The following is a 10,297-nucleotide window of genomic DNA, read 5'->3' as shown; positions in this document are numbered from 1 at the left end:
GCAAAACCCATGGGAAAAAGGCTTAGGTGGCAAATGGTAAAACCAAGGTTTGGCATTGCTGGAGGAGTTTTATTCAAGGCGAAATGTCAAGGGGTTCCCAGTATAACCCAACCGCGTAAGGAACGCAAAATCAAGGAACATAACACTGGTATGACGGAAACTAGGGCGGCAAGAGTGGAACAAAACACCAGGCATAAGGCCGATCCTTCCACCCTTTACCAAGTATATAGATGCATTAATTAAATAAGAGATATTGTGATATCCCAACAAATATCCATGTTCCAACATGGAACAAACTCCAATCTCCACCTGCAACTAACAACGCTATAAGTGGGGCTGAGCAAAGCGGTAACATAGCCAAACAACGGTTTGCTAGGACAAGGTGGGTTAGAGGCTTGACATGGCAATATGGGAGGCATGATATAGCAAGTGGTAGGTATCGCGGCATAGGCATAACAATAGAGCGAGCAAGTAGCAAGCAAAGATAGAAGTGATTTCGAGGGTATGGTCATCTTGCCTGAGATCCCGCAAGGAAGAAGAACGAGTCCATGAAGAAGACAAACGGACGTAGTCGAACGAATCCTCACAAACGTAACGTTATCGGAACCAACCCGAAAAAGCAACACCGGAAAGAAGCAAACAACAAAGTAAACAACCATCACATAAGCATGGCATGATGCACAATCAAGTATGATGCATGTCCGGTTTAATGAGGCATGGCATGGCAAAGTGCACAAAAAATTCTACAAATTAAGTGGAGCTCAACATGCAACTAATTGCATATTGACGAAACACCACATTCAAGTTATTTAGTTCTCTCTCGTTTATGTACCCAACAAGATTAAATGTTTATTAACATGGCAAGGGGTGAAGGAAAACAAAACTACCTATCTAGGCAAGTTTAAATGAGGCCGGAACAACAAACAACAAGTCCGGGAACTCCTCATGTGCATATTTTTGGTTTTGGTACTGTTCTTCCCTAAACACAATTTTAGAGTTATTAAACATGCAATGTAAAGCCACCATGTTAAACTAGGCATTTTTCTACCCCATTTACATATAAAGTTTATTAAATTTGGAGCTACGGTTATTTAGTTATGGAATAAAGCATTTTAACGAGTTACTTAAGCAAATTTAAACAAACAACATTTTATACATTTTAAACATAGATGAAAGTGGCAAATTATTAATCTACACAAAATTCTTAGCAAGTTTCATATATAAAACATTTTGATCCGATGCACGATTGTGGAATTATTAAATGCATGATCAAAAAGGGTTTTTTTGTAAAACTGCAGATCACTGGATAAATAGATAAACTCATACAGCGCGTGTAAAAAGATATTGGGCCGAATCTGGCTGGCCCGATAGGAACCCAGGAGAGGGGCTGTTGGCTGCTCACCCATGGGCTTCGGCCCGGTTCGGTGGAGGAGGCGGGGCAGGCCGGATCTGGCTTGGGCCGGCTTGAGCTGGCCTTGGAGGCCGAAGGGGAAGCAGGCGCAGTACGGTCAACGCAAGACAGGGGCGCCTCGTCCTTCCTGTAGAACGAAGCAGAGGAGGGGCTCGGCTGGGTCAACGCCGGCGCGAGGCAGAGTTGGACTTGCCGCGGCGGTGCTCGGGCGGACGAGGTGGTTGCAGCCGGGTCTCGGGACTACTGCTGCTTGGGTGTCTGGCGGATATCAGCGCGAGGACGACAAGGAACACCGGCGGTCTTGCTCCGGGCCTAGGTAGATCGGCGAGAGGAGACGGGCGCGCGAGGGAGGGGGCTCAGTTGCAGAAGAGGTTTGACGGGGCAGTTCGTGGAGGAGGGCACATGCACGGCTAAAGCCCCGGTGGACTTCAGCGGCGACGGATCCTGTCTCCGGTGAAGCAGAGGCGCGCGAGGGAGGTTCACAACGCGTGGGGCTTGAGGCCGCAGGGCCCTGGTGGCGCGGTCGCCAGTGATGTTGGAGGCATTGGCTGGCTGGTCCTGGTCGTCGACGACGTCCTGCAGGGCACGAGGATGCGGCTTGCCGTCGGTGGAGTCCCGGCGTGGAGACCAAGAGGAGGTGGCCTCGGGCATGAGCAAGGGATTGAGGGGAAGGCTCGGATGGAGTCTTGTTGGTTTGGGACCGAGGAGAAGGGGATCGGGGAGGATCCCAATGTGATTTGAGTGTGGCGGCGGCAAGGGGGAAGGATGGGACATTGTCCCTAAAATTTAGGGTTAGAGTAGACTGAATATATAGTGAGTGGTTAGGTTAGGGTTACCTTGGTCCCTCTGATTGAAATCGGATGGTCGCGAAGTAAAAGCTTAGGGAGTCCAAATGAGAAAACGGTGATGTTTTGTAGATGTTTAGGGATGATCTGAACCAATCGGTGACGACTGCCTGGGTCGGTCCGGGACAGCTTTCGGACGCGCGCGCGAGGAGGTCCGATGCACTGTGCAAAGAGGGGTAGGCATGGGCCTAGGTGGACTGTAGAGAGCGGGTTGGTCTGAGAGAAGAGGGGAGAGATGCAGCCCGGCACGATTTCCGGAGACCGAAAACATCCGACATTAGACCGGCTATACTGCCGCTATAGTTATCCGTTGGGGCGTCAAACTGACTCCGAACGCGATGAAACTTGGCTGGCGGCCTACTGACAACAAAACAATAGCGCATGCCAACTTTCATCCCATTCCGAGAACATTTTTCAGCCACTTATAAAATAATATTTTGGACGTGCCGCGGGCGCGTGCAAGTGTGTCTGGGCTCAGAACGGACAATGGAAAGAACTGGGGGAACCCGGACGGATGCAAGTTTTGAAAACATGCAGATGCAATGCGGATGATGACATGGCAAGATGCAACACGCAAGCAAATGACAAGACAACAACAGCAAATAACTGGAAGACACCTGGCGCAACGGTCTCGGGGCGTCACAATGGAGATATATAGGCGGAAGAAGTACGTCAGGGGGGCCACGAGGGGCCCACAAGGGTGGAGGGCACACCCAGGGGGGTGGGCACGCCCCCCTACCTCGTGGCCTCCTTGAAGCTTCCCTTACGTGCACTTCAAGTCTTTTGGGCTTCTTTCCTTCCAAAAATGGGTTCCGTGAAGTTTCAGGTCAATTGGACTCCATTTGGTTTTCCTTTTCTTCGAAACCCTAAAACAAGGTAAAAACAAAAACTGGCACTGGGCTCTGGGTTAATAGGTTAGTCCCAAAAATGATATAAAAGTGTATAATAAAGCTCATAAACATCCAAAACAGTAGATAATATAGCATGGAGCAATCAAAAATTATAGATACGTTGGAGACGTATCACACCAAAAGAGCACGCACAGCCGCCGCACGGGTGGCAGGAGGCCGTCTGCGGGAGAAGCGCATCAACACCACCGACGGCCGCCCGCCCCTCGCTCGCCACGGGCGGCGTCGGTCTCCGGTGCGGCAGAAGGCGACTACGGCAACAACAAAGGAAAGGATCCGGTCGACGACTTCTTCAGACAAGCAAAGCGGCCCATCCTAGCATCAGTGATCGTCGACAACTCGGCGGCGACGTCCAGGCCACTACAGACGCCGTAGTTGTTGCTCCCCTCGACTTCGACAATGGCAAGCAGAAGAAGACACCAAGATGGAGGCGCAGCTGGACGCGTTCTCCCCCACGCTCGCCACCACCCCAGGCCACCGGACAGTACAACAGGTGCGCTGATACGTCCATTTTGGATCATGCTTTTATATTGATATTTATTGCATTATGGACTGTTATTTCACTTATGTTACAATACTTATGGCTATTCTCTCTTATTTTACAAGGTTTACATAAGGAGGGAGAATGCCGGCAGCTGGAATTCTGGGCTGGAAAAGGAGCAAATATTAGAGGCCTATTATGCGCAACTCCAAAAGTCCTGAAACTCCACGGAACATCTTAAAATAAATAAATAAAAATCCTCGCCAAAGATGAAGGCCAGGGGGCCCACACCATGCTCACGAGGGTGGGCCCCCCTAGGGCGCGCCCCCTACCTTGTGGGCCCCCTGGTGGGTCTCCGACGTCCATCTTTTGCTATATGAAGTCTTTCGATGAGAAAAAAAATCAGAGAGAACCTTTCGGGACAAGACTCCGCCGCCACGAGGCGGAACCTTGGCGGAACCAATCTAGAGCTCCGGCAGAGCTGTTCTGCCGGGGATACTTCCCTCCCGAAGGGGGAAATCATCACCATCGTCATCACCAACGCTCCTCTCATCGGCAGAGGGCAATCTCCATCAACATCTTCACCAGCACCATCTCATCTCCAAACCCTAGTTCATCTCTTGTATCCAATTCTTGTCTTAAAGTCCGTGATTGGTGCTAGTAGGTTGCTAGTAGTGTTGATTACTCCTTGTAGTTGATGCTAGTTGGTTTATTTGGTGGAAGATCATATGTTCAGATCCTATATGCATATTATTACCCCTCTGATTATGAACATGAATATGCTTTGTGAGTAATTACATTTGTTCCTGAGGTCAAGGGAGAAGTCTTGCTATTAGTAGTTATGTGAATTTGGTATTCATTTGATATTTTGATAGGATGTATGTTGTCTAGCCTCTAGTGGTGTTATGTGAACGTCGACTACATAACACTTCACCATTATTTGGGCCTAGAGGAAGGCATTGGGAAGTAATAGGTAGATGATGGGTTGCTAGAGTGACAGAAGCTTAAACCCTAGTTTATGCGTTGCTTCGTAAGGGGCTGATTTGGATCCACATGTTTCATGCTATGGTTAGGTTTACCTTAATAATTTTGTTGTAGTTGCGGATGCTTGCAATAGAGGTTAATCATAAGTGGGATGCTTGTTCAAGTAAGAACAGCACCCAAGCACCGGTCCACCCACATATTAAATTATCAAAGTACCGAACGCGAATCATATGAACGTGATGAAAACTAGCTTGACGACATTCCCATGTGTCCTCGGGAGCGCTTTTCCTATTATAAGAGTTCGTTCCGGCTTGTCCTTTGCTACAAAAAGGATTGGGCCACCTTACTGCACTTTATTTACTTTTGTTGCTTGTTGCTCGGTACAATTTATCTTATCACAAAACTATCTGTTACCACTTATTTCAGTACTTGCAGAGAATACCTTGCTGAAAACCGCTTATCATTTCCTTTTGCTCCTCGTTGGGTTCGACACTCTTACTTATCGAAAGGACTAAGATAGATCCCCTATACTTGTGGGTCATCAAGACTCTTTTCTGGCGCCGTTGCCGAGGAGTGTAGCGCCTTTGGTAGGTGGAATTTGGTAAGGAAAAATTTATATAGTGTGCTGAAATTTACTGTCACTTGCTACTATGGAAAGTAATTCTCTGAGGGGCTTGTTCGGGGTATCTTCACCCTGTCCAGTAGAGCAAAGAGTTGCTCCTCAACCGACTGAACCTATTGAAAATGAAACTCCTTTTGAATCCCCTTCGGGTATGATGGAAAAACTGCTAGCTAACCCTTTTACAGAAGATGGAACAAAGCATCCTGATGAGCACTTAATATATGTGGATGAAGTTTGTGGATTATTTAAGCTTGCAGGTATACCCGATGATGTTGCTAAGAAGAAGGTCTTCCCTTTATCTTTGAAGGGAGATGCATTGATATGGTATAGGCTATGTGATGATATCAAATCATGGAACTATAAAGATTGAAATTGGAATTTCATCAAAAGTATTACCCTATGCATCTTGTTCATCGTGATCGCAATTATGAGCTCTCGAGAGAAATGATTATAGTTCCAATCATGAGCTCTCGAGAGAAATAATTATGCAAAGTTTTTATGCTCGACTCTCTCATAATAATCAAACCATGCTCGATACTTCTTGTGCTAGCTCTTTTATGATGAAGACTATTGAATTCAGATGGAATCTATTGGATAGAATTAAACGCAACTCTGAAGATTGGGACCTCGACGAAGGTACCGAGGAACCAAAATAAGAGAAGACTACCCCAAATGCTACATAGATCCTCGATCGACCCCAACTGGGCTCCACTACTGATCAACTAGAACGAAACAACACAAAGGACAAGATCTTCATCGAGCTCCTCCTTGAGCTTGGTTGCGTCACCTGCTCGGTAACATCGGCACCTGCAAGCTAGTTTTGGAAGTATCTGTGAGTCACGGGGACTCAGCAATCTCATACCCTAGCGACCAAGACTATTTAAGCTTATAGGTAGGGTAAAAGGTATGAGGTGGAGCTGCAGCAAGCGACTAGCATATATGGTGGCTAACATACACAAATGAGCGCGAGAAGAGAAGGCAAAGCACGGTCAGGAAACTATGATCAAGAAGTGATCTTAGAACAACCTACGTCAAACATAACTCCAACACCGTGTTCACTTCCCGGACTCCGCCGGAAAGAGACCATCACGGTTACACACGCGGTTAATGCATTTTAATTAAGTTAAACTTTAGGTTTTCTACAATCGGACATTAACAAATTCCCATCTGACCATAACCGCGGGCACGACTTTCAAAAGTTCAATCCCTGCAGGGGAGTCCCAACTTAGCCCATCACAAGCTCTCACGGTCAACGAAGGATATTCCTTCTCCCAAGACAATCCGATCAGACTCGGCATCCTGGTTACAAGACATCCTTGACAATGGTAAAACAAGTCCAGCAACACCGCCCGAATGTGCCGACAAATCCCGATAGGAGCTGCACATATCTCGTTCTCAGGGCACACTCAGATGAGACATCCTACGAGTAAAACCAACCCTCAAGTTGCCCCGAGGTGGCCCCGCAGTCTACTCGGTCGGACCAACACTCAGAGGAGCACTGGCCTAGGGGGTTTAAATAAATATGACCCTTGAGTCTGCAGAACCCAAGGGAAAAAGAGGCTAGGTGGCGAATGGTAAAACCAATGTTGGGCATTGCTGGAGGAGTTTTATTCAAGGCGAACTGTCATGGGGTTCCCATTATAACCCAACCGTGTAAGGAACGCAAAATCCGGGAACATAACACCGATATGACGGAAACTAGGGCGGCAAGAGTGGAACAAAACACCAGGCATACGGCCGAGCCTTCCACCCTTTACCAAGTATATAGATGCATTAATTAAATAAGAGATATTGTGATATCCCAACAAAATATCCATGTTCCAATCATGGAGCAAACTCCAATCTTCACCTGCATCTAGCAACGCTATAAGAGGGGCTGAGCAAAGCGGTAACATAGCCAAACAATGGTTTGCTAGGACAAGGTGGGTTAGAGGCTTGGCTTAACAGAATGGGAGGCATGATAAGCAAGTGGTAGGTATCACAACATAGGCATAGCAAAAGACCGAGCAACTAGCAAGCAAAGATAGAAGTGATTTCGAGGGTATGGTTATCTTGCCTGAAATCCCGCAAGGAAGAAGAACGAGTCCATGAAGAAGACAAACGGACGTAGTCGAACGGATCCTCACAAACGCGACGTTATCGGAACTAACCCGAAGAAGCAACACTGGAAAGAAGCAAACAACATAGTAAACAACCATCACAAAATCATGGCATGATGCACATCCAAGTATGATGCATGTCAGGTTTAATGAGGCATGGCATGGCAATATGCTCAAGCAATCCTACAAATTAAGTGGAGCTCAATATGCAACTCCGTTGCATATTGACGAAACACCACGTGACTTATTTAGTTCGATCTTGTTTATGTACTCAACAATATTAAATGTTGTTAGCATGGCAAGAAGTGAAGCATAACGAAACTATCTATCTAGGCAAGTTTAAATGAGGCCGGAATAACAAGCAACAAGTCCGCAAAAATCCTCATGTGCAAATTATGGATTTGGTACTCTTCTGCCCTAAACCATATTTTAGAGTTATTAAACATGCAAAGTAAAACCACCATGTTAAACTAGGCATTTTTCTACCCCATTTACATATAAAGTTTATTTAAAACCGAGCTACGGTTGATTAGTTATGAATTAAATCATTTTAGCATGGCATTAGGTAAATTATGTACAAACATCATTTTAAACATTTTAATCATGGGTGAAAGTGACATATTATGAAACTAGACACAATTTTAAGCAAGTTTCATATTTAAAGTTTTTACATATGATGCATGGTTATTAAGTTATTAAATGCATGGACTTGAAGGGCTTTTTGGTAAAACTGCATTCTCTGGAATAATAGCTAAATTCCTAGATCTGAAAAAAAACACGGCAGGGTGAAACTAGGCGGACGGGCGCTGACCATGGGCCAGGCCCAGCTAGCGAGGAGGAGCTGCTCACATCGGGCCAGAGGCCGGGTCTGGAGTTGGGCCGGTGAGGAGCTGGAGTAGGCTGGGCCTTGGGGCGCTGGAAGGGAGGCAGCCCAGGCGCGCGCTTGCGCGAGGCGCGGTCAACGGGGCGAGCGGCTGCGCTCTGCTAGTTGCAGAGGAAGAAGAGCTCGATGCAGGGGCTCGACCGGCAGCGGGATTTGCAGAAGGGCAGCGCGATGGGCAGCGGCGGTAGACCAAGGCGAATCAAGGGGGTCCAGGACGGCGGGATCCGGGCTTGGGGCGTCCAATCTGGCCGGAGGCTCGTTGAATGAGGGCGGCAGGAGCTTGGAGAAGAACCTGCAGGCTATGGCGTGGTGCTCCTGGCGGGACTCCGGCGAGGCGGCGTCGGAGATGGCCTACAAACGACCGGATCCGTGGACACGTCCAGAGTCGACGAGGGAGGTGGCCGAACGAGACGGCAGCGATCGATGGAGGTCAAAGCGGCAGTGCCATGGTGCTCTTGTACAGAGAAAGAGAGAAAGAGAGATCGTGAGACGAGAGGGAGACAAAGAGGAAAAAGGGAAGGGCAGGGGGCGGCCTGGCAGTGGTGGTTCCGGTAGAGCTCCGGCGAGGTCGCGCACCGGTCGTCCAGCACGGGAGGTCGCCGCTCTCCAGCGACGGTGAGATGCTACGCGAGGAGGCGCTCGGGGCTGTGGGCGATGGGTGGAACTGCGGGGCTACGGAAGGCTCTCTGGGCCGTCAGATCTGAGATCTGACGGTCCAGATCGAGTCGGGGTTGGCTGGTGGATCTGGCCAAGTGGAAGCAGGGGACTGGGTGCATGCGGATTGCGAGGAGAGAGTGGCGGCGGCTGCGGGGTAGGGGTAGGAGCTAGGCTAGGGTTTGGTTTAGCCATATTTGGTATGTAGGTGGACTATATATATGGAAAATAGAGGGGTTTTGGGTCATCTGATCAAAAATCGACGGACGAGAATAAATAGCTTAGGGGAGCCCAACAAATAATCTGAGATCTTTTGTAGATGTTTGGGGATGATCCGAATCCAGCGGTGACGACTGCCCTGGTCGGGTCTGGGGCAGTTTTCGGACGCGCGCGCGAGGAGGTCCGCGGGCTGACGAGAGAGCTTCAGCTAGGCCTGGTGGTAGGTAGCGGACTATGCAGAAAGCTTTGGGCTGAGAGAAGAGAAGAGAGAGAGAGACCCAGCGACTGTTTCCGGAGACCGAAAACGTCCGACGAAAAGACCGGCTATAACGCCGCTATAGTTATCCGTTGGGGCGTCAAACGGACTCCGAATGCGATCAAACTTGGCAGGCGGCCTACCTACACTATAATAAGACCCCACGCCAACTTTCAACCCATTTCGAGAACATTTTCTGGCCACTTATAAAATAATATTTGGACGTGCCACGGGCGCGTGCGAGTGTGTCTGGGCTCAGAACGGACAACGGACGGAACGAGGAGACCGGGACAGATGCATGTTTTGAAAACATGATGATGCAATGCACATGATGACATGACAAGATGCAACACGCAAGCGAATGACATGGCAACGACAGCGAATAACTGGAAGACACCTGGCGCAATGGTCTCGGGGCGTCACAACACTCCACCGCTACGAGAGGATCTCGTCCCGAGATCTAGGATGGCACCGGAGGGAAAAACGAAAGAGAAAGAGGAGGGGTAAAGCTAAGTTGCTTCTTTGACAAACGATTGAGACCAAAGAACCTTGAAAAGGTTAAGCCATTTCGAGAAAAGAATACAACGGAGATGAACGAAGTTGAAAACACTCCATTAGAAAAGAGGAACAAGGAACATCATGAGAACCCTGTCGGCTGAAATACATAAGAATAAAGGTTGCAATGGACAAGAAGCACATGCAAACACTCCGGTTGAAAGAAGAAGCACAAGGAACGACATAGATCAAATATGACAACACTCCGGTTGGAAATGGAAGGGATTTAACATGATCTTGACAAGAGGAGAGGGTACTTCAAAAGAGGACGCGACACTCCGGTTAAATGGATAAGCATGAAAAGAACAAGGTACTGACAAGAAGAAGAAGAAGGGTTGAAGAGAGCAACATCACAATGCCTCCGGAACAAAAGAATAGAA

This window comes from Triticum dicoccoides, chromosome 5A (genome assembly GCF_002162155.2).
Source record: "Triticum dicoccoides isolate Atlit2015 ecotype Zavitan chromosome 5A, WEW_v2.0, whole genome shotgun sequence".
Lineage (NCBI taxonomy): Eukaryota > Viridiplantae > Streptophyta > Magnoliopsida > Poales > Poaceae > Triticum > Triticum dicoccoides.
Note: the sequence above shows the minus strand (reverse complement) of the source record.